This window comes from Terrapene carolina, unplaced genomic scaffold (assembly GCF_002925995.2).
Source record: "Terrapene carolina triunguis isolate 2854851 unplaced genomic scaffold, T_m_triunguis-2.0 Scaffold68, whole genome shotgun sequence".
Classification (NCBI taxonomy): domain Eukaryota; kingdom Metazoa; phylum Chordata; order Testudines; family Emydidae; genus Terrapene; species Terrapene triunguis.
The window spans coordinates 9,014,616-9,038,410 of NW_020664419.1; positions in this window are offsets into that span (position 1 = coordinate 9,014,616).

The window sequence follows — 23,795 nt, forward strand, 5'->3', positions numbered from 1 at the left end:
TTTTAATTTACTGTCTCCACCACTTTCAGGGTGTGTGCTAATTCATTTGAGACTCCCGGCCCTTTAATCACAGAGGGTGGGGGTCTGTCCTGGGAGCCGTTGAATGAAGTGAAAGTCACTTAACGGCTTATAGTGTTTGTTTGCATTGTATCCATTACTTCAAGAACAAAGTCACCCAGGGACCCAGCATCCCTTTCTGCTGTCGTAGAAGCACTGTGATCCCTGGCTTCCCACCCCCCAGGAGCAGAGGAAAGGGGGAGCAGATGCCACAGCCCCAACAGGGCCACCCAGGAACACCGGGGCCTTCTCCCCACAAGTGGAGGGGCCGTGGTTCCAGGCCCAACTGGGTGCACTGGTTTGGGACCCAGACGTCCCAGTGGCTTTCCCATGTGGTCCTCCGCCTCCCTTCCCACTCAAGCAGGGATGGGGGGAGCCAGCATGATATCCCTCCCTATGGGGGCTCCTAATCCGACAGCGAGCAGAGCCCTCGTGCAGGGTGGCAGGGGTGTGACCCCCCCATGGTGGGGCAGAGACACCCTCCCTCTCCACCCCACCCCCCCAGTGGACCCTCTACCCCTGGGGAGAGGGGCCCTGGAATCCTGACTTGTCGTCCTCTGCACCGTGGGTGCTGCTGCTGGAATAGTGAGTAGCCCTGTTGCTGCTGGAACAGAGCTAAAAGAGGCTCCTTAGGGCCCCCACTCCTGGTTAAATCCTGGGAGCTGGGGAATGCTGGCCAATCAGCATCCTTCTTCCCCAGCTGGACAATGGATGCCAGAGACTCCCGAATAGGGAGGTGCTACCTGGTGTCCCTGAGCAAGTGTTCCCTCCCCTCCTCCTCATCAATTTCCCCCACTCTAAAGGAAGGCAGGTGGCATTTGCAAACAATTAATTAAGACCTGTGAGGAAGCGAAACCTCTTCCCCATTTTACAGATGGGGACACTGTCAGAGCAGAGCTCAGCAGTTTGACCAGGCTCATGCAGCCTGGAAGCAGCAGGATCAGAATAATTAAGTGATCTCTTGCAGTTGGGAGGACAGGGAGTCAGATTCCATTTTGCATATTCAGCGCTTCCTTTTATATCCAGGCATTCAGATGGGAAAAGGAAAGTGGCGTTTTCCTCCAATCATAGATGGTTCTTCTGAGAAACACCCAGTAGAGATTCCTATTAGGACTGGTCATTTATCGAACACAATGTTTTTTATGCTGAGAAAGAGCTTTTATAAAATGAAATTTTAAATACATTTTATTAATATTGTTTTAATGAACAATATAGTGCCTTTTTTCAAAATTAATTCTTGAAAATGTTATCAAATGTTCTAGAAACTCAGGTTTCCGGTAAATGGAAAATGTCTAGAACTATTTTTCAATCACTGGTTTTCAAAATTCTGAAAATGAACACAAAACATACACGCATCCATTTCAGTCACCTGGAAATGAAAACAACTGCAACATTTGTCCCAAATGTAAATTTTTGTTTGTTGGCAATTGGTGAATTCGTGAAAATGCTAAGTAATGTAAAGAGCCAAGTCCTTCACAAGTCCATTTTCATTTCTTAGCCACTTGTGCCTTTTCTTCCAATATTTACCTTCAACAGTGTTCACACACTCACAAGAAAGAAGGGAGAAAACTAATATTTGCTCAGTAATTTATAGGACCACTAAACAGAAGGAACAGAGATTTAAGCAGTGAACAGAGTGAACTACCTAGTAGTGCCAGAAACTGTCACAGTTCAAGTGCCCTAAATTACACATCTTCAGGAAACATGCCAATAAACTAATGACTCTCCAATGGGCTCCTGTAGTTCCCTTTTTTTTAAAATGAGACCCGCAAAAGGGGAGGGGGCAGGAGAAAGGGTTGTCTTTGGTTCTGCTTCATGATGTATAAAGGCCTGAAAGAGTTGTTTGTTTATAAATAAGGATTTTTCCTCTGGTAGTTTGTTAGTTATCTTCAAATTATCAGAAATATAAAATCTTGATTTCCCTGAGTTTGCTAGAAGACTGCAGAAGGAGCATTTTCATCCCCCAGTTAACGGGCATTGGAGGAGTCTGGATCTTTCACAAAGAAAGCTTTCCTCTCAAAGTGTTTGCCAACAAATTCAGTTAAACAGGTGTTAAAATGAGCCCAAGATTTTAATCAGTCAGACTCAAAATTCCCTTTTTCCTTCACCTGTCCATGATTCCGTCTCTTGTGATGTTGTAATGCCAACAGTCCTCTAGAAAACCCCGGGAAACCAAGACCTAATATTTCAAATGGAAAACACAAGCTAGAATTATTGTTCTTGTGAGAACAGTGAAAGGCAAAGTACTGTCATGGATCAAAAACTGGCAGAAAAAGAAGAGAATGTAATGGTCAATTTTCATCATGGCAAAAGGTTATCTGTGAAGTGCCTCATGTAGGTCCAGTTATGTTAATATATTTATTAATTACACTCTCAAAAAACTAAGTTAAAAGAATATTATTAAGGTTGCAAAGTCAAGCACTCAAAAGTTAGGAAATCCCAGAATTCATTAGGTAGCATGTGCAACCTTAACTCAACCCTCCTGTGCTTATGCATTATGATAGTCTGTAATTACACGATCACATAGTATGTTTTCTAAAGACCTTGCCTCATTCAGTGCACATGATGGACAGCGTTTGCTTAAGGAGCAAATTTTTATTATTTGGTTTCTCCTCATTTCAGTGTGTGGCCCCATGCCTTATTTACTGTACACAGTTCAAACCCCACTCTGAAGACAGAATTATTAATTTACCCATGGGCTTTTTTAGGGTGCTCATCACATCTGAGTGCTTCTTAAACATTAATTAATCTTCACAACACCCCTGTGAGGTGAGAGGTATTATCCCCATTTTACAGATGGCAAGCTAAAGCACAGAGAGATTTAAGGTCAAAAGAATCCTCTCATTTGGGTTCCTATTTGAGATACTAAGGACCTTTACATGTTCAAAGCACAGCTCCGGTTGACTTCAGTTGAAGCTGTGAGTGCTCAGCACTTCTGCAAATCAGACCTCAGGGTCTCAAGTCAGGCATCAAGAAATTGAGGAAAACCACTGTGAAAAACTTGGCTTAAGTGGGTTTTTCTGTTTAATTTCCTCTGTTTTAAAAAAGCAGGCAAAACACAGAAATCCCATCATGTAGCATATTGTCATCCACATGGTTTGTCACCAGGGTTGGGAACCTTTAGGTTCACCACACAGATCTCTAACTTGAACTAGTGGAATAACTGATAAAAGTAGTAGGTTGTCATCCTCGGTATTGTTGAGCACTTGATGGGGGTGAGACATTCCAGGCTCTGGAGGGAAGTGGTTCCTAGTGGGCACAGACTATTCTGCCTGTTTCCGCCCAAGCATGACGCCTGCTGCCCTGTCCTTTGAACCTGTGCTTATTCCAGTCCAGTCTCTTCCCCACCCCTGGCAGTTTCTCCCAGTCCTATTTTCCAAATTTTCAAAACAATTCAGCCAGAGGCAGACCCCAGAATAGAAAATTTCAGCCCAAATGTGTCTGGCAAAGTTATAAGCAACTGAAAACAGGGTCTGATAATGTGAAGTGTCAAGCAAACTTAATAATAGGCAGTGCTACCAGCCCTCCCTATAATGATCTGAAAAGAATGAGCAAGTTGTGAGCTAACAACATTTGCAGATGACACAAAATTATTTAGGTTATTCAGGACCAAAGAGGACTGTGAAGAACTTCAGAGAGACTCAAGGAGTTAGGTGAATTGGCATCACTGTAATGAAATTCAGTGTCAATCAATGCAAAGTAATGCACATTGGAGAGAAAAATGTAAACTACTTGTATACCTTACCAGGTGCTAAATTAACTATGAACCCAGGAAAGGGACCAGGGCATCACTGGAGACCAGTGGTTCTCAACTTATTACACATTGTGGGCCCCTGCATATACAGCCCACAATGTGTTACCTGGGCCACAGGAGCCAGGTGGCAGGGCAGTGGCAGCCCAGACCCCCACCCCAGACCCCTGCCATGAACAGAAGGCGGCTGCCCCAGACCCCACCACATGGGGCGGGCTGGTTGCCCGGAGCTTGTGGGGCTGGGCAGCAGCCCCAGACCCCGCCACGTGCAGCAGATTGGCTGCCTGGGCCCTGGACCTTACGGTGCCGGGCGGGAGCCCTGGACCCCCACTACGCAGGGCTGGCCAGCTGACCCAGACCCCTGCTAGGTGGCTGCCCCGGAGCTCAGGGGTTCAGCTGTGACCCTTGGACCCCTGCTGCGCAGGGCTGGCCAACTGCTCTGACCCCAGACCCCCACCGCGTGGCTGCCCTGGACCCTGGGCCCCAGACCCCAGACTTCCGCCATGCGGGGCAGGCCGGCAGCCCTGACCCCACCAGAAAGCCCTGACCCCTCCATGCCAGGCAGCTGGGAACCTGGTGACCCCGGCACACTGGCAGCCTTTAGCACACAGCTGAGCTGGGCCGCAGCTGTGTGCTAATTGGGCCACATGTGGCCCGCGGGTTGAGAACTGCTGCTGTAGAGTGTTCGATGACACCCTCTGCTTAATGTGCAGCTGTGGTCAAAAACAGACTAACAAGATGTCAGGATTAGAGGTGGGTGAACATTTTTGGATGAATACTTTATTCGCCGCAAAAGGAAGTATTGGTGGACCCAGGACTATTCACAAATGTGTTGAATAATTTTGGCCAGAAACATTGGGGTCAGGGGGGCTACATTCACAAAATGGCTGAAGGAGTTGGTAGAGGTGCCCTCCTTATAACTTTTAGCTGAGTGGTTAGGACCCTCCCATGGGATGTGGGAGACAAATGTTGGAATTCCCACAGTGGTGTAGGGATCTGAACTCTCCCATGTGAGTGCCCTAAACGCCAGGCTATAAGCTATTCTGAGTAGGGCTCTCTTGTTTTCTATTGTTGAAGCTGTTCCACTGTGTGTAAAATACTTGAATAGTCTTTGGGCTACAGATTGAGAATGAGAACAGCCTGGTGATTAAAGCCCTGTTCAAATCCCTGCTCCAGAGCCCAGAAACAAAATGTTTTGGGTCAAATGACATGGTTCATTTGACCCGAAATGGACATTTTTGATTTGCCAACATTTTTCAGACTTTTCAGATCCAGTTCAAACTAAACTAATTTCCCCCCCCAATGTTTTGGAACTGCCAGTGAAAAATCAGTTCTTCACTCAGCTCTAGTTAGGATGCATAAGGCATTGAATGGATAATAATACAGAGAGCATTATAATTTATTTATAATAAAATCAATGGTGAGGCCTCACCTGGAATATTGTGTGCACTCTTGGTCATCCTGTCCTCCAAAAGGATATTGCAGAATTAGACGGGGTTCAGAGAAGGGCAACAAGAATGTTCAAGAGCCTGGAAAAACTCATACGAAGAGAGATTAAATGATTGGAATTATTTACCTTAGAAAGAAGATGAATAAGAAATGACATGTTAATAGCATATTAAATAATGAATGTCATTGGGAAGGTAGAACAGGAACTTCTGCTCTTCCTATCTCATAACTCAAGGAGGAGACATTCAGTTAAAGTAAAAGGTGGTAACCTGAAAACTGATGAACGGTCATATTTTTCACATGACAAACTTAAAATTAGGAACTCATTGCCACAAGAACTGGTTAAGGACAAAAATTTAGCAAAATTCAAAATTGGATTGGATGCTTATTTAGATAAGAATATCCACACTTGTTTATATTTAAGGATAATACATTTTGCAACAGATATTAAACCTTGTGCTTTAAGGCTTAAGCCAATCTCCAAACTATTAGAGATAAGGATAATAGGGGCAGAGGGCTAGCTTATCGCACATCTGCCTATTGTGAGGTTTTTATACATTCCAGTGGTGCTGAGCAGTGTCAGAGAGAGGATACTGGACCAGATGGACCTGGGGTCTGGCAATTCCTATGAGAAAAGCCTATCAGGCCCTGGTCACATATGCATGGTGCACAGCCTAAAAGAACCAAGTGAAAATCTACGTATTAGTCCAATCAATGCTGAAGTTGTTCCCAACTGCAGGCATGGGATGCTGCTGAAGATACTTTTGTTAAAAGTAGAAGCGAGTGAAATTCTTCATCAAAACTTTTATTTAAGTGAAAACAAAATTTGGTCAAAAATGGGAAGTCTGCACAGAAAATATCCATTTCAACTAGATGTTTCCAGGTTTTTCATTGGAAAAGATTTTTTTCTGTTTTCAGCATCTGAAAATTTTTGGCCAGTGAGTAAAACTTTTCAGTTTGGAGGGTGGGGTGGGAGAGGTTTTGCCCAGTTGGATGAAGTTTGTTGGTTTTCAGCTACCAGAAGTAAAAAAATAAAACAAATACAAAAACAAAATCATTTTTTTGCTGAAACACATTCCCCCAAAAAATTTTGGAGAAAAAAATTGCAATGTTATATATTTTTACTGAAATTCTTCCTGGGAGGAAAAAAAACACATTTCCCAACCAGACATGATTAAAACATTAATGTGACCATCTTGCTGATGTGAATAGCACGTGTGTAAAGAACAGTGATCCCAAGGAGACGACAACAAAACCCCTAGTCTTACAAAAGGTGCCCTCAGATCTTTAACATTCAGGTAGAGCGGAAAGGACATTGGGACCAAATTATCAAAAATGACTAGATTCATAGATTTCAAGGCCACAAGGGACCATCTCTTCAAAGTAGGCGGTATTTTTCATAGTAGCTAACCTCATTATTATGTCATTTTAAAAATTACCAGTGACTAGAGTGACCACTGCCACATTCCCAGAATACTGAACATTCAGGTACTTCTGGGAACAGCATGACCCTGACCCCATCGGCATGACCTCACCTGCTTAGTGCATGCAAGGTCACACCACATGGAGGATGCCATTTTGAAAAGTGTACTGCCTTGCTCCCTGCTGGCGTGACTTGGCCCACACCATGCATGCAAGGGGGGGGACAGGGCAGCACACTCTTCAAAATGGCGTCTCCCAGCCATGATACCAGATAAAATCACTTCCGGTTTTGTCTCAGTTCCAGACAAGGACAAATCTTAGAAAAAAAAAAAGAGGACTGTCAGTCTTTAAACCAGACGAATGGTCTGCCTACCAATGATAAAAATTGAAAACAGCTTGGACAGAAACCCAATAGTTTCTGATTGTTCAGTTCAATGTATCTGAGCCAAAAAAAGCATTCAATTTGCAGCCTACAAGTCATACATGTATTTGTACTGGAGCAGGAGAGAAATATGCCCTGGAAGTTCAATTAGCCATTCACATGCTGCATTGCTAAATGCTGCTGCATACTTCAAAGATGTTTTTTAAAAGGAAAAGATGGGAGGCCTGATTCTCGTGTCTGGTACATGGCTCACATCTCTGCATATCTCAGAATATGCACTCCTGCATTTAGCTGCGTGGATTTTCAAGACATAGCGGCAAACACCAAAAAGTGAAACCCCCCACAAGGAACAATTAGCAGGTTGTGAAATTATGCAGGGAAATCAAGGGCCTACACATCAATCTGCACTGTCCTACAGCCCAAAGCTCATAGACTGGACCTAGACACATTTTCCAGAGGATTGACTACTTGATAAAATTAGCCCCCAAAATTCTTTGCCTTCTCTAGGTTAAAGATAGCTAAGCCCTGGAAATCAAATGCATACCTTGTGTAACTCGATTGACTTCAGTGGAGTTCCACAAAGGATTCATTTGATGCTGGATCTGTAATAATACACAGACAAGTTAGGTCTCTTGGTTTGTTCTGACATCATTTTGTATGAACAGGGCCACAGACTGCACTCGTAGTTCTCGTCTCTAGCGATTTCAAATCTGCTTTGTCTTTACTACTAGATTATGCTGTGTGAGTTCAAGTAAGGTGACCAGATGTCCTGATTTTATAGGGACAGTCCCGATATTTGGGGCTTTGTCTTATATAGGTGCCTATTACCCCCGACCTCCATCCCGATTTTTCACCCTTGCTATCTGGTCACCCTAAATTCAAGGGTGAATCTTCACTTATTCCCTCTCCCACGATCCCATCTGAGTGAGCACAGCCAGCAACTGAGGCAAGAGTCTGACATCCTTAAAGGGCCATACCCTACAGTGGCAGGGTCTTATGCTATGGTCCAGTTTACCCAGGATGGCCAGTAGTTTTTGCTTCATTAATTATTGCATTTGCAAACTCAGTGAAGCAAATTTACTGATTAAACAGTAAGCTTTGGGGAATAAAAATATATTTTTAAAAAACTTATCAGGCTTAGTCATCAAATGACAACAACATCTTTTCCAGTTTCACTAGCACAGCAACGTAGGTGAAGGTAAAATTTTGGCCACGGAGACCAAGACGAAACCTCTAGTCTTACAAAAAGTGCTCTGGGATCTTTAAATTCAGGTAGAGCAGAAAGGATATTGGGCCCTAAATTACTAGGTACAAAAATGGTTCAAAAATGTCTAGGTTCATAAATTCCAAGGCCACAAGGGACCATTGTGATCATCTAGTCTGACTTCCTGCATAACACAGGCCAGAGAACTTCCCCATGATAATTCCTAGAGCAGATCTTTTAGAAAAACATCCAAACTCGATTTAAAAATGGTCAGAAATGGAGACTCCACCATGATCTTTAGTAAATTGTTCCAGTTTAATTACCCTCTGTCAAAAACTTACACCTCGTTTCCATTCTGAATTTGTCTCACTTCAACTTCCACCCATCAGATTGTGTTATACCTTTCTCTGCTAGAGGGAAGAGCCTATTAAAAAGTGGAAGTTAATTGTGAAAGGAGTGTGCATTTGTTCAGAACATGCAGTGTATACAATAAAGGGAGTAAAAGAAATGTAAACAAAACAAATATAAACAAGAAAAACAAGACCAGTGGAACGTAGGCCTGCCTTGACATGAGTAATTGAACATGAGTGAGGCCTCATTTTTTGGGAGAGAGCTAGAATAAGGGGGAATATCCACGGAACCATGGACAAGACAGGCCATCTCAGAAAAGATGTATTAAAAGTGGAAAAGGTACAGAGAAGGACACGAAAAACAATTAGGGGCATGGAACAGCTTTCACACAAGGAGAAATTAAAAGGACTGGATCTTTTCAGCTTTGAAAAGAGATGACTAAGGGGGTAATGATAGAAATCTGTAAAATCATGCATGTGTAACCTTTGCGTGGACTACAGTTCTCTTCATTTCCCGTCTCCAGTGCCTTAAAAAAAAACCCAACTCCCATAGAAAGTAGCTGGAGACCCAGAGTTCAGTCTTTAAGGATTTTCAGCAAGACTTGCACAGGGTCAACCTCCCCACATTCAAGTCCCAAAAGGAACTAAAGAAATGAATTTAATTACATTATCATAAGAGAAGTGCCCAGAAGCTTAGGATTTGTTCACCTAAGTCTCAGTTACAGTCTTTGATCACCAAATCTGGACAGTCTGCTGAGTCTAAAACAACATCTTCCCTCCACTTGCTTGTAGGAATCTTTAGTTGGAATCCATGCAGACCTTTCCTTTGCTGAAATCCCTGCTAGCCAGACAGCTGACTGATTTAACTGACTGATTGGCCAATCACTCAGTTAAGTGTAAAAATTTAAAGAAAACCGTTATAAGAAAATACAAAACTGAGAATAGCAAAATAGAAATGACTCTTTCCCCAGTACTACATTTAAAGAAACGTTGGTGAATCAGACTAGTTGAGACAATGTAACTAGAACAGTTTGGCTAAAATCAAAACAACATTCAAAGCATACAATTAAAACAGAAGTTATTTTTCCCTCCCAGTGTCCTCTTGCTATAATTAGCATTGCCCATGCTTCCGTTAGAGGGTAACAATAGCACTAACCTGCTACAAAATGCTTCAGAGTTAGGGACAACAGCCTGCTTTCTGCTCCCAACTCACCCAGGGCACATGGCCCCCTGCAAAGCAGCTGCCCTAACTGCTTGCCCTTATGGAGTCTGACCCCAGCAAGAAGGAACCTACTGGAGCATCCCCAAAACTACCACATCCAATTCCAGAAGCTTCTGGATGTGGAGTTCTTAATCTGCCTAGCAACAATGACCCAGACACAACTCACTCCTACCTCCCCCCAGTGGGTCTCTTAAAGAGATACCTCCCTATTAGGCGCATGGGTTACACATGGTGTGGAGAAAGTGAATAAAGAAGTTTTATTTACCCCGTCACATAATACAAGAACCCGGGGTCGCCCAATGAAATTAATAGGCAGCAGATTTAAAACAAAGTACTTCACACAATGCACAATCAACCTCTGGAACTTGCCAAGGGATGCTGTGAAGGTCAAAACTATAACTGGGTTAAAAAAAATTAGATAAGTTCACAGAGGATAGGTCCATCAATGGCTATTAGCCAAGACGATCAGGTATACAACCCCATGCTCTGGGCGTTCTAAGCCTCTAACTGCCAGAAGCTGGGAGTGGACGACAGGGGATGGATAACTCAATAACTGCCCTGTTCTGTCCATTTCCTCTGAAGCACTGGGCATTGGCCACTGTCGGAAGACAGGATTCTGAGCTAGATGGACAATTGGTCTGACCCAGTATGGCCGTTCTCATGTTCTTAATTCAAATCCTGTCAAGACTCCAAAGAGGAGCCACAAAGGTTGTGGTTTTTCTTTTCAGATGTCTGCGTGCTTTGAAGATAGAAACTAACCCAGCACCGGGGGGGGGGGGGGGGGAATAAATCAGTAAATATAAGGGGTGAAGCCCAACCACCTAAATCCTACTCGAAAGTGCCATCCAAATTTTGTTTTCTTTAAACAGGTTATTAATTATGGATGATGGAGCTACTTTGAATAGAGCAATGGCCATTCAAAAACATGACAAAAGCTCCAACCACTGATAGCCTATCCAACATTTCCATTTAACTGTGGTGTAAAATAAATGTTAAGGGAGTAAAAACAAACTATATGGTGGAGTTTTGTCAATTAAAAAAATAAATAAATAAAAGACTAAAATGGCCTAGACTAGAAACAGGTCCAAGTGGATTAGGGTTAAGACCTATTAATGAAAGATTGACCCATAAATAAACTAAACATTTTGGTACAATGTTACTGAATTTTACCAATCTGCAGTTACCTAAAGGATTGTGTCTACTAAAATTTGGCGGAATATAGTTAAAAACTGTTGAAAGGAATTACTGTACAAAAGGTATACTTTAGAATGCATAAAACTGCCAAGGAGGCAACCACATCAAAAGAAACTTAATAGGATTGGCACAGGAACTGAATTGTTTGAAATTGGTATATAGCTGACAGAGATGCTGTGGAAACATGACCAAGCATTTCAATAGAACATAGCAGCAAAAGCACTGCATCCACAGAATGAGCATAACCAAGGGCTCATTAATGAAGCTTTGTTAACTCTGTGTGTGTGTGTGTGTGTGTGTGTACACACACAATGTTGCAATTGCTTTTAAGGAAGTATGAAATTAAGTCAATGTGTTCTAATAATAACATGCGTAGTATGTGGAGGATACATGCTATACAAAGTAAAAGCCACCTTAAGCGATATGGAGCAAGTATTATCACCACAGAAAAGTTAAAAATGTGGTACAAAACAGGTGACACAGTTGTTGCAGGATAAGAAAATTAACAAGGATCCAATACCATGAAGTTAAAGGTGAAACCCACAGCAACCCAATGTGGAAGAAGTTGGTTTTCCTTCCTCTAATACTGGAAAGCAGAAGACTTGCACTGTGGTTTGCACCTGCAAGGCACTTCCATGAGCAGGTATAATGTCTCACAGTGAGTGTTACTGGCAGATAGGTTCACTCTGGGGGGGGAAGTCACCAAATTGCACAGTATGGTTGAGATGCTAGGATGCTGGTAAAGTAAAAACTGCCTATGCTGGTGATAACATGTATTGTATGGTGGCTGAAGATGACCAGTTCTGGTATGGACCCAGGGAATGCTATTTTAATTGGCCTGTGCTCTGTTTCACACCTAAATTTCCTGTGGTGATAAATGGAAAGATTTTTGTATGTTGTACCAGCTTTTTATAATGTAATAAAAGCAAAGTTAAAATTACAGAAAGACGCTTTAAAGGCCAAGCAAACTTATAATGCAAAATTACACCATGGTGGGCTATACCAGAGGAGGTGAGCTTACACCCTCTGGTTCATACTTTGAGCCTAATCTCTCTAGGTCCCTAGGTCTCGGGAACCACAACAATAGACTGTGATCAAGTCACCCCTTAATCTTCTCTCTGATAAGCTAAATAGAGTCATAGACTTTAAGGTCAGAAGGGACCATTATGATTGTCTAGTCTGACCTCCTGCACAGCAAAGTCCTCAAATCGTGGTTTAAAGACTTCAAGGTGCAGAGAATCCTCCAGCAAGTGACCCGTGCCCCACGCTGCAGAGGAAGGGAAAAAACCCCCAGCGCCTCTGCCAATCTTTTCCTCAAGGAAAATTCCTTCCCGACCCCAAATATGGCAATCAGCTAAACCCTGAGCATGTGGGCAAGACTCACCAGCCAGACACCCAGGAAAGAATTCTCTGAAGTAACTCCGATACCACCCCATCTAACATCCCATCACAGGCCATTGGTAATATTTGCCATTAATAGTCAAAGATCAATTAATTGCCAAAATTAGGCTATCCCATCATACCATCCCCTCCATAAATTTATCAAGCTTAGTCTTGAAGCCAGATTTGTCTTTTGCCCCCACTGCTCCCCTTGGAAGGCTGTTCCAGAACTTCACTCCTCTAATGGTTAGAAACCTTCATCTAATTTCAAGTCTAAACTTCCTGATGGCCAGTTTATATCCATTTGTTCTTGTGTCCACATTGGTACTGAGCTTAAATAATTCCTCTCCCTCCCTGGTATTTATCCCTCTGATATATTTAGAGAGAGCAATCATATCTCCCCTCAGCCTTCTTTTGGTTAGGCTAAACAAGCCAAGCTCTTTGAGTCTCCTTTCATAAGACAGGTTTTCCATTCCTCGGATCATCCTAGTAGCCCTTCTCTGTACCTGTTCCAGTTTGAATTCATCCTTCTTAAACATGGGAGACCAGAACTGCACACAGTATTCCAGATGAGGCCTCACCAGTGCCTTGTATAATGGTACTAACACCTCCTTATCTCTACTGGAAATACCTCGCCTGATGCAGCCCAAGACGCATTAGCTTTTTTCACAGCCATATCACATTGGCGGCTCATAGTCATCCTGTGATCAACCAATACTCCGAGGTCCTTCTCCTCCTCTGTTACTTCCAACGATGAGTCCCCAGCTTATAACAAAAATTCTTATTATTAATCCCTAAATGCATGACCTTGCACTTTTCACTATTAAGTTTCATCCTATTATTATTACTCCAGTTTACAAGGTCATCCAGATCTTCCTGTATGATATCCCGGTCCTTCTCTGTATTGGCAATACCTCCCAGCTTTGTCTCATCCGCAAACTTTATTAGCACACTCCTACTTTTTGTGCCAAGGTCAGTAATAAAAAGATTAAATAAGATTGGTCCCAAGACCGATCCCTGAGGAACTCCACTAGTAACCTCCCTCCAGCCTGAGAGTTCACCTTTCAGTATGACCCGTTCTAGTCTCCCCTTTAACCAGTTCCTTATCCACCTTTCAATTTTCATATTGATCCCCATCTTTTCCAATTTAACTAATAATTCCCCATCTGGAACTGTATCAAATGCCTTACTGAAATCAAGGTAAATTACATCCACTGCATTTCCTTTGTCTAAAAAAATCTGTTACCTTCTCAAAGAAGGAGATCAGGTTGGTTTGGCATGATCTACCTTTTGTAAAACCATGTTGTATTTTGTCCCAATTACCATTGACCTCACTGTCCTTAACTACTTTCTCCCTCAAAAATTTTTCTAAGACCTTGTATATTACAGATGTCAAACTAACAGGCCTGTAGTTACCCAGATCACCTTTTTTTCCTTTATTAACAATAGGAACTATGTTAGCAATTCTCCTGTCATACAGTACAACCCCTGAGTTTACAGATTCAATTCTTGCTAATGGGCTTGCAATTTCATGTGCCAGTACCTTTAATATTCTTGGATGAAGATTATCTGGGGCCCCCGATTTAGTCCCATTAAGCTGTTCGAGTTTGGCTTCTACATCGGATGTGGTAATATCTACCTCCATATCCTCATTCCCATTTGTCATCCTGCCATTATCCCTAAGCTCCTCATTAGCCTCATTAAAGACTGAGGCAAAGTATTTGTTTAGATATTGAGCCATGCCTAGATTATCCTTAACCTCCACTCCATCCTCAGTGTTTAGCGGTCCCACTTCTTTCTTTGTTTTCTTCTTATTTATATGGCTATAGAAACTTCAATAGATTGAGTTCTTTTGAGTCTATCACTATAAGGCATGTTTTCTAGTCCTTAAATCATTCTCATTGCTCTTTTCTGAACCCTCTCCCATTTATCAACATCCTTCTTGAACTGTGGACACCAGAACTGGATGCTCTACTCCAGCAGTGATCGCACCAGTGCCAAATATAGAGGTAAGATAACCTCTCCTACTTGAGATTTCCCTGTGTATTCATCCCAGGATTGCATTCACTTTTTTGGCCACAGCATCACATTGGAGTTCATGTTCAGCTGATCATCCACCACAACCTCCGAATCTTTTTTAGAGTCACTGCTTCCTAGGATAGAGTCCCCTATCTGTAGGTATGGCCTACATTTTTTATCCTCATATATTCATTTACATTTAGCTGTATTAAAACACATATTTGCTTATACCCAAAAGTGAGACTTTGCACTGCTAAGGGGGAGAGTGTTCAAACATTTAAAGGGATAGGACATCACATTACTCCACCCTACTTTAATAAACTTCCGAAATATATTCTCACATTGTTTGTATGGCTAACATAAAACATATAACCTAACTAAAAGTTGTGGGTAGACTACTGCAGACTCAAGTTGCAAGGTATTATTCTGCCCCAGAATAGCAACTCACTAACTAGACAATTTATAAGTTCAGGCACCCAACTGGATTTCACACTTTCTTGGAAGTGGTGATGGTGCAGCAGTGTCCTGAACAGGCTGGTATGGAATCAACTGGATCTGGTACCAAGAGCGTAGACAAAATGGACCAGGGTCATGCTGAATTTGCTGACCCGTAGTACAGTTCTTCACTATCCTCTCAATATCTTTGTTGATCCTCAGCCATCAGACACGACTCTGGGCCCTGGCCTTCATCTGTACAATGCCAAAATGACCTTTGTGAAGAGCTTCCAAAACCTGAAGTGATTTTGGAATGATCAATTGCATTCACCATAAGATGCAACCATGATTCACAGATAATTCACATTGACTTGACACGAATTGTGCAAACTGGGGATTCCGTTGATCCAACACTGTACCTTGTAGTACCATTCCCTTCACAAGAGAAAGCAAATCATCCTTAGCGGTTTCTTTGTCAATGTCTGTGTTAGTGACGGGTAACCTATCCATCAAATTGAGATAGAACTCTTCATCTGAAGTTTCTTTGGGTTGATGACAGATGGCATGGCAGGCATGACAGCCCATCAGCATTGCCTTGCTGAATCCCTTTACAGAACTGAATAGTATAGGGAATGAGCTGAAAGTAGAAATGCCCATCATTGCATGCAAGCACCAGCTAATGACGAAATTCCATGTTTCAGTCCAAAAATTGAAAGCAATGATCCACCAGCAACGTAAAATGCAGATAGGTATGGAGCTTCCAAATTCCAAAGATAATGCTAAGAGCGTCTCATTCTATTTATGCATAGCTCTTCTCAGGTGTGGTGAGTGTACATGATGCAAAGAGAATTGGTTTCTTCACGCCATTGAAAGAGTGTGGGAAAGAACTGCTCCCACTCCGAAGCATCACAAGCCAATTGCAATGGCAGTGAAGCATCAAAATGCATAAGAACTTCAGCTGATGTCAACTGTTTCTTTGCTTCCTTAAATGCGCACACACACACTTTAGTTCATTTCCATTTTTTCTTCGCTTGTAACAGTTCATGTAAAGGTGCCAATACTGCCACCAGATACTTAAGCAGTCCTAAGAATGAATGTAATTGTGATATGTTTTCTGGTGGTGGCACTTCAAGACCCACCTTTTCTTTCTCTGGCGATTTCCTTAAGCCTGTGGCATCAATAACAAGTCCAAGATATTCAACAGAAGGTTTGAAAAACTCACGTGTCTCAATGTACTCTGAGCCCCTCATTTTCCAAACATTGCAAGACAGCATCCAAATTTCAAAGATGATCCTCTTGAACCTTTCCTTGATCCTAGGATGTTGTCCAAATAGCACTGAACTCTGTTCAGTCCCTTCAGAATCTCTTCCAGGGCTTTCTGGAACAGGGCAGGTACCAATGTGATACTGAAAGGCAACCTGTTGTAACAAAATAAGCCTTTTTGTGGGTTGATTGTGAGAGATTTGCAAGATGCCAAATCAATCTCCATTTGTAGGTATGAACTGAGCAAATCCAATTTACTGAAACACTGTCCTCCACTAACCGTGGCAAACAAGTCTTCAACATGAGGTAGTGGATACTGGTCTGCACATATAATTGGATTCAGTGTCACTTTGAAATCTCTACAAATTTGGACAGAGCCATCCTTCTTGATCAGTAGTATGATGGTTGCAGCCCACTCACTGTGTGAAACTGGTGACAAGACTCTGATGTTCACTAATCAGTCCAAATCAGCTTCCACCAGAGGCATCAGAGCATAAGGCACAACTGTAGCTTACAATATTTTGGCTAGCTTTCAGACTTAAGCAATGTGTAAGTGAAGTTCACTGTTATCTGTCCAAGCTCTTGTTCAAAAATTTTGGAGTATCTGTCCAGTATTTCTTGAAGATTTCAACATGCTTTCATGATCATGGAGACCTGGGAACATGGAGACTTGGGAGATGGGTCGGAAACGAGAGGGAGTGTGGGCTATATTGGCAGAGAGAAAGGAGGGTCAGGAGAAAACCGGGAGGAAAGATCAAACCAGTATCTTAGATGCCTATATACAAATGCGAGAAGTATGGGTAATAAGCAGGAAGAACTGGAAGTGCTAATAAATAAATACAACTATGACATTGTTGGCATCACTGAAACTTGGTGGGATAATACACATGATTGGAATGTTGGTGTGGATGGATACAGCTTGCTCAGGAAGGATAGACAGGGGAAAAAGGGAGGAGGTGTTGCCTTATATATTAAAAATGTACACACTTGGACTGAGGTAGAGATGGACATAGGAGACGGAAGTGTTGAGAGTCTCTGGGTTAGGCTAAAAGGGGTAAAAAACAAGGGTGATGTCATGCTAGGAGTCTACTACAGGCCACCTAACCAGGTGGAAGAGGTGGATGAAGCTTTTTTTAAACAACTAACAAAATCACGCAAAGCCCAAGATTTGGTGGTGATGGGGGACTTCAACTATCCGGATATATGTTGGGAAAATAACACAGCGGGGCACAGACCATCCAACAAATTCTTGGACTGCATTGCAGACAACTTTTTATTTCAGAAGGTTGAAAAAGCTACTAGGGGGGAAGCTGTTCTAGACTTGATTTTAACAAATAGGGAGGAACTCGTTGAGAATTTGAAAGTAGAAGGCAGCTTGGGTGAAAGTGATTATGAAATCATAGAGTTTGCAATTCTAAGGAAGGGTAGAAGGGAGAACAGCAAAATAGAGACAATGGATTTCAGGAAGGCGGATTTTGGTAAGCTCAGAGAGCTGATAGGTAAGGTCCCATGGGAATCAAGACTGAGGGGAAAAACAACTGAGGAGAGTTGGCAGTTTTTCAAAGGGACACTATTAAGGGCCCAAAAGCAAGCTATTCCGCTGGTTAGGAAAGATAGAAAATGTGGCAAAAGACCACCTTGGCTTAACCACGAGATCTTGCATGATCTAAAAAATAAAAAGGAGTCAGATAAAAAATGGAAGCTAGGACAGATTACAAAGGATGAATATAGGCAAACAACACAGGAATGCAGGGGCAAGATTAGAAAGGCAAAGGCACAAAATGAGCTCAAACTAGCTACGGGAATAAAGGGGAACAAGAAGACTTTTTATCAATACATTAGAAGCAAGAGGAAGACCAAAGACAGGGTAGGCCCACTGCTCAGAGAAGAGGGAGAAACAGTAACAGGAAACTTGGAAATGGCAGAAATGCTTAATGACTTCTTTGTTTCGGTCTTCACCGAAAAGTCTGAAGGAATGCCTAACCTAGTGAATGCTAATGGGAAGGGGGTAGGTTTAGCAGATAAAATAAAAAAAGAACAAGTTAAAAATCACTTAGAAAAGTTAGATGCCTGCAAGTCACCAGGGCCTGATGAAATGCATCCTAGAATACTCAAGGAGCTAATAGAGGAGGTATCTGAGCCTCTAGCTATTATCTTTGGAAAATCATGGGAGACGGGAGAGATTCCAGAAGACTGGAAAAGGGCAAATATAGTGCCCATCTATAAAAAGGGAAATAAAAACAACCCAGGAAACTACAGACCAGTTAGTTTAACTTCTGTGCCAGGGAAGATAATGGAGCAAGTAATTAAGGAAATCATCTGCAAACATTTGGAAGGTGGTAAGGTGATAGGGAACAGCCAGCATGGATTTGTAAAGAACAAATCATGTCAAACCAATCTGATAGCTTTCTTCGATAGGATAACGAGTCTTGTGGATAAGGGAGAAGCTGTGGATGTGGTATACCTAGACTTTAGTAAGGCATTTGATACGGTCTCGCATGATATTCTTATCGACAAACTAGGCAAATACAATTTAGATGGGGCTACTATAAGGTGGGTGCATAACTGGCTGGATAACCGTACTCAGAGAGTTGTTATTAATGGTTCCCAATCCTGCTGGAAAGGCATAACGAGTGGGGTTCCGCAGGGGTCTGTTTTGGGACCGGCTCTGTTCAATATCTTCATTAACGACTTAGATATTGGTATAGAAAGTACGATTATTAAGTTTGCGGATGATACCAAACTGGGAGGGATTGCAACTGCTTTGGAGGACAGGGTCATAATTCAAAATGATCTGGACAAATTGGAGAAATGGTCTGAGTTAAACAGGATGAAGTTTAACAAAGACAAATGCAAAGTGCTCCACTTAGGAAGAAAAAATCAGTTTCACACATACAGAATGGGAAGAGACTGTCTAGGAAGGAGTACGGCAGAAAGGGATCTAGGGGTTATAGTGGACCACAAGCTAAATATGAGTCAACAGTGTGATGCTGTTGCAAAAAAAGCAAACGTGATTCTGGGATGTATTAACAGGTGTGTTGTGAGCAAGACACGAGAAGTCATTCTTCCGCTCTACTCTGCTCTGGTTAGGCCTCAGCTGGAGTATTGTGTCCAGTTCTGGGCACCGCATTTCAAGAAAGATGTGGAGAAATTGGAAAGGGTCCAGAGAAGAGCAACAAGAATGATTAAAGGTCTTGAGAACATGACCTATGAAGGAAGGCTGAAAGAATTGGGCTTGTTTAGTTTGGAAAAGAGAAGACTGAGAGGGGACATGATAGCAGTTTTCAGGTATCTAAAAGGGTGTCATAAGGAGGAGGGAGAAAACTTGTTCACCTTAGCCTCTGAGGATAGAACAAGAAGCAATGGGCTTAAACTGCAGCAAGGGAGGTCTAGGTTGGACATTAGGAAAAAGTTCCTAACTGTCAGGGTGGTTAAACACTGGAATAAATTGCCTAGGGAGGTTGTGGAATCTCCATCTCTGGAGATATTTAAGAGTAGGTTAGATAAATGTCTATCAGGGATGGTCTAGACAGTATTTGGTCCTGCCATGCGGGCAGGGGACTGGACTCGATGACCTCTCGAGGTCCCTTCCAGTCCTAGAATCTATGAATCTATGAATCACCTTGATCTCGGTCCAATTCACCTTGAGTTTCTCAACCCAAGCCCTGCTAAATAAGGGTGGATACTTTCCTTACATCACATACCAGGGTAAAATGACTGATTGTCCATCTAGTTGAACTTTCACCTGGAGCATCCCCTTTGGGACCAAGTTTTCTCCAGTATAAGTCTTCAAAACCATGCAGCTCTCTTCCAGAGGAACTTATGATGACATCTGCTGAGAGGCAGATGCTCCAGTATCAAGCACCATTCTTGTAGGAACTCCTTCAATCAAAGGTGTGACCCAGAGGCCATCTCTGACTCCAGTTTCTGATAACACATGTAGTGCTAGGTTTTGGTCAGTGTCAGAGTTCTTGTCTTTTTCCAAGTTATGAATTCCCAACTTCCATCCTCTCTTAGGTTCAGTCTTCACAGGTGAATGATTACTCCGTGTTGCTGGTCACTGAACTGTGCAACAGATCCTGGTAATGTGTCCTTTCTTCTGACAGTTTCTGCAAATAATCTGGCGTGCCCAGCAATCCTTGTCAGAGTGCGTAGTTTGTGCACAATGGTCACATGGAAATTTCATCGTTGGGATAGAAGAAAAATATTCCTGCATTACTGCAGTAGGTGTGGCATTCATGCCGTTCCAGGCATAGTTTGAGACAATAGGTCACACAGCAGTCCATATGCTTTTGGACCTATCGCTATCAGAAAGGTTGAAACTTATCGCCATCTGGATGATGCCGAAGGACATAAATTGCTCAAAACATTCGAGGTACACTACCCATGATTCTCAGTTCACCAACCTTGGCCACAAAAGTTGCCATTTTCTCTGCTCTCCTGTTGAACTTCACAACTTCCCGGACACCTTTTATGCCACAGGAAAACTGTCTTTTTTTTTTTGGTACTGAACTATCTGCACTTGGCCTGCCTCTTCTGGCTGCATGCCAACACTGCAGAATTCTTCCTTTAGCTGTTCTTGGCCTCCCTCTGCTGGCTATAGACTTTCAGTGCAGGCTAAGCTGCTTTTCCTCCTTTGCCTGCTTGCAGGTGGTCAACCAATATGACTGCTTACTTCCCCCTCACTGCTTTTTTTTGCAGTAGCTCTGGGCAGCAGCCTATTCCTCTGTTCTGTTTTTATTTGCCTACTCCTTCCTCTCTAGCTGGCAGGTTCATGCTGTCCCAGCAGCAAAAAGCAGCAGTCTGTCACCTTGTGCCTCCAGGTGCCTCTGGTATTATTTGCTTACATTTCCTTCTTCAGGCAGAGGCAATACTGAACACCAGGGGATAGAAATCCTTCGGCGTCAAATGTTTTATCTGGACCCGCCAGAGGAGGAGATAGACACAGTGATTTGCTCTGCTGGTGGCTTTACTGTTTTGGCTGCAAAATGGAATTAACCCAAAAATGAGGCTTTGCCCTAGGGAGGGGGAGAGTGCTCAAACAGTTAAAAGAATAGGACATCACACCAACTGTGGCCAACTGTCATACGTCTCATAATATTTGGTGTTTTTCTGACAGCCCCAGCTCCTGAAGTCATGTGAATATGTGAAATTCTCAGCTTTCGTTTAAAAAGAAAAGATTCCAGACCAGGTGGTTGCAGAGAAAAGCTTAAAAACATGAACCCTAAACATTCTGACACTAGAAGGCAAATAAAAGGACCAGACATTTTAATTTTAAAATTAGATAATTAGTTTTATGCCTTTCTTATGATTTTGAGAGACTAGACTCATGATTTTTGAAAGCGTGGGATTGGAACTGAGGCATCCACTTTGAAGATGTAGGCCTCAGTTTTTACGGTTCTGATGAAAGACCTCTGCTCAGTAAATAAACTATATAGTCCTCAATTTAACCACCACAGAAAGGTGGAAGGGTCAAATTAACCCTGTTGGGATATGGTTCAAGGGAGCATAGGTACTTAAAACCTGAGGCTTAGCCCACCAGAGTTGGGAAATGTCACAGCCACTTGAAGAACAATGAGAATATGGAAATATCTCCTTGGGAAATGTATGTCAGTTCCTGTGCCTGTCAAGGAAACTGTCAGCAAAATTTCAACTGAAACACACATACCCCAGCCTCCACACTACCATAAAATGACAAACCCAGCAAACCAAGGAAGAGTGATTGTCAAACACCTTCAAAGAGCGCACTTACAGCTCCAAGGGCAAACAAGGCATAGGAGAAAAATAAACCCAGTCCAGTGGAAACTGCCATGCTTACTGAGAAAATGGCCTGTCTCAGTCCCAGAACAAGGAAAACCCCTCAACCATTGCCAGAGTGGGCAATGAAGTACCAAGGTGCCATCCTATTCCCCCGTCCCCACTCTTCTGCCTAACTGCCCTTCAAAAGAGATAGGCCGAGAAACACCCAGACTTTCCCACCAAGAGCGTAGGGTGAGGCAAACACCACCCAGCATCTAGCTCTCATATAGAATTTTTAAATCAGTAGATCTCAAAGCACTTTACAAAGGGAGTAATCATTATCACCATTTTACAGATAGGGAAGCTGAGGTACAGAGGGGTGAGCTGACTTGTGCAAGGTCATCCAGCAGGCCACTGGCAGACCTGGGAATAAAACCCAGGTCTCCTAAATCCCAATCCAGTGTTCTAGGCCATGACTTATTGCATAAAATGCTTGACTTCTGGGTGTTGTCTCAACATTGAATTGCATGAAGAGAGTTCTAAGGGTGGAATCTGCACTGCCAAAATCAGGCATGGACCCTGCAGTATCTCTATTGCCTTCTTGGGTGTTTAATACACACACACTCCTGCCACTTCAGAGAGGCCTGTCACCAAGCTGATGCATTAATTGGTACCCATCACCCACAAGCTGGCCGTGATGGGTAGCAGAGAAGTGGGCTCATGCAAAATGTAAAGATTTCTGTCACCCTATACTCGCAGCTTCCATCACAGCCTAATGGCTGGGGGAAAGTTAACTCCAAGAGAGAAGAGAATGGGAAGAGCATGCCTACTGAATTGGGCCCCACAGGCAAGATGGATGAGACAACACCTATCTTCACCTGGTTTGAGGATTGTGCTGGGGCTTAGGCATGAGACAGCTGCCCAGACTCCTGCCTGATGCAAGAATACACCTGCTCAGAGACAGAAAAACCTAGGCTCCTATAGAACTTACAGCAGACATGTAGGCACCTACATATTTAGGCAGGAGCTGACTGGGGGGTTGTGGCAAAACACTGACCATCCCAAGTCATCAGCAGTAGGGATACAACCTTGAGCTTGATGCATGAGCCTCCACTGCCTGAGCTAAGAGACAGATGTCCCTTAGTCAAGGCTGTAGCAGGCCTATCAATCTCTAGCTGGCCTAGCCTCCACTAGAGGGGGACGGATTGCCACACTAAATAGGCAGGGGTTACATTCTCCCCTTGGGCAGGGCAGCACAGTCTTGAGTTTTAGAGACTGCCCAGTTGAATTCCCCGTACGGGCCACTACTGGTAACACCAACCACCTCAGTCATCAGCAGTGGGGATCAAAGCTTGAACCTCTTGAGCTTAATGCATGAACCTCCACTGCCTGAGCTAAAAGACAGTGTCCAGCTGGCCTAGCTACCATTAGAGGGGGACAGAGTGCCACACCAAGCAGGCAGGGGTTACAAGTGGATCACAATAGCACCTAAATCTGGGGGTCAGGTGCCTAAGTCACTTTGTGGACCTGGGCCTCATAAAAATCAGTGGGAATATATCCACATTATTAGCATTACACCTGTGAAAGGCTGATGGTTAATATCACCATCTTGTGCATGGGGAGCGTCTGCTTTTGTAACAAACGCCTTGAACGTTAGATCACAAAAAATAGCTACCATGGTCCTTACTTAGGGGTACGTAACTTTTCAGCGGCCTCTCCAGATCTAACTCAGAAACCTGACACACCTTATTTCATATCTATCTATTTAAAGCTAGCACAGACAACCGGAAAGAGAAGAATGACTGTTAAAATGGCTTAAAAGAGTGCATTTTAAAAAACATAAAAACAGCAACCAAGGCAGCCTGAGAGCTTGTGTGCCAATTTTAATCCCCTTGTTAATTTAAAACAGCTGAATTATAACCCTCTTC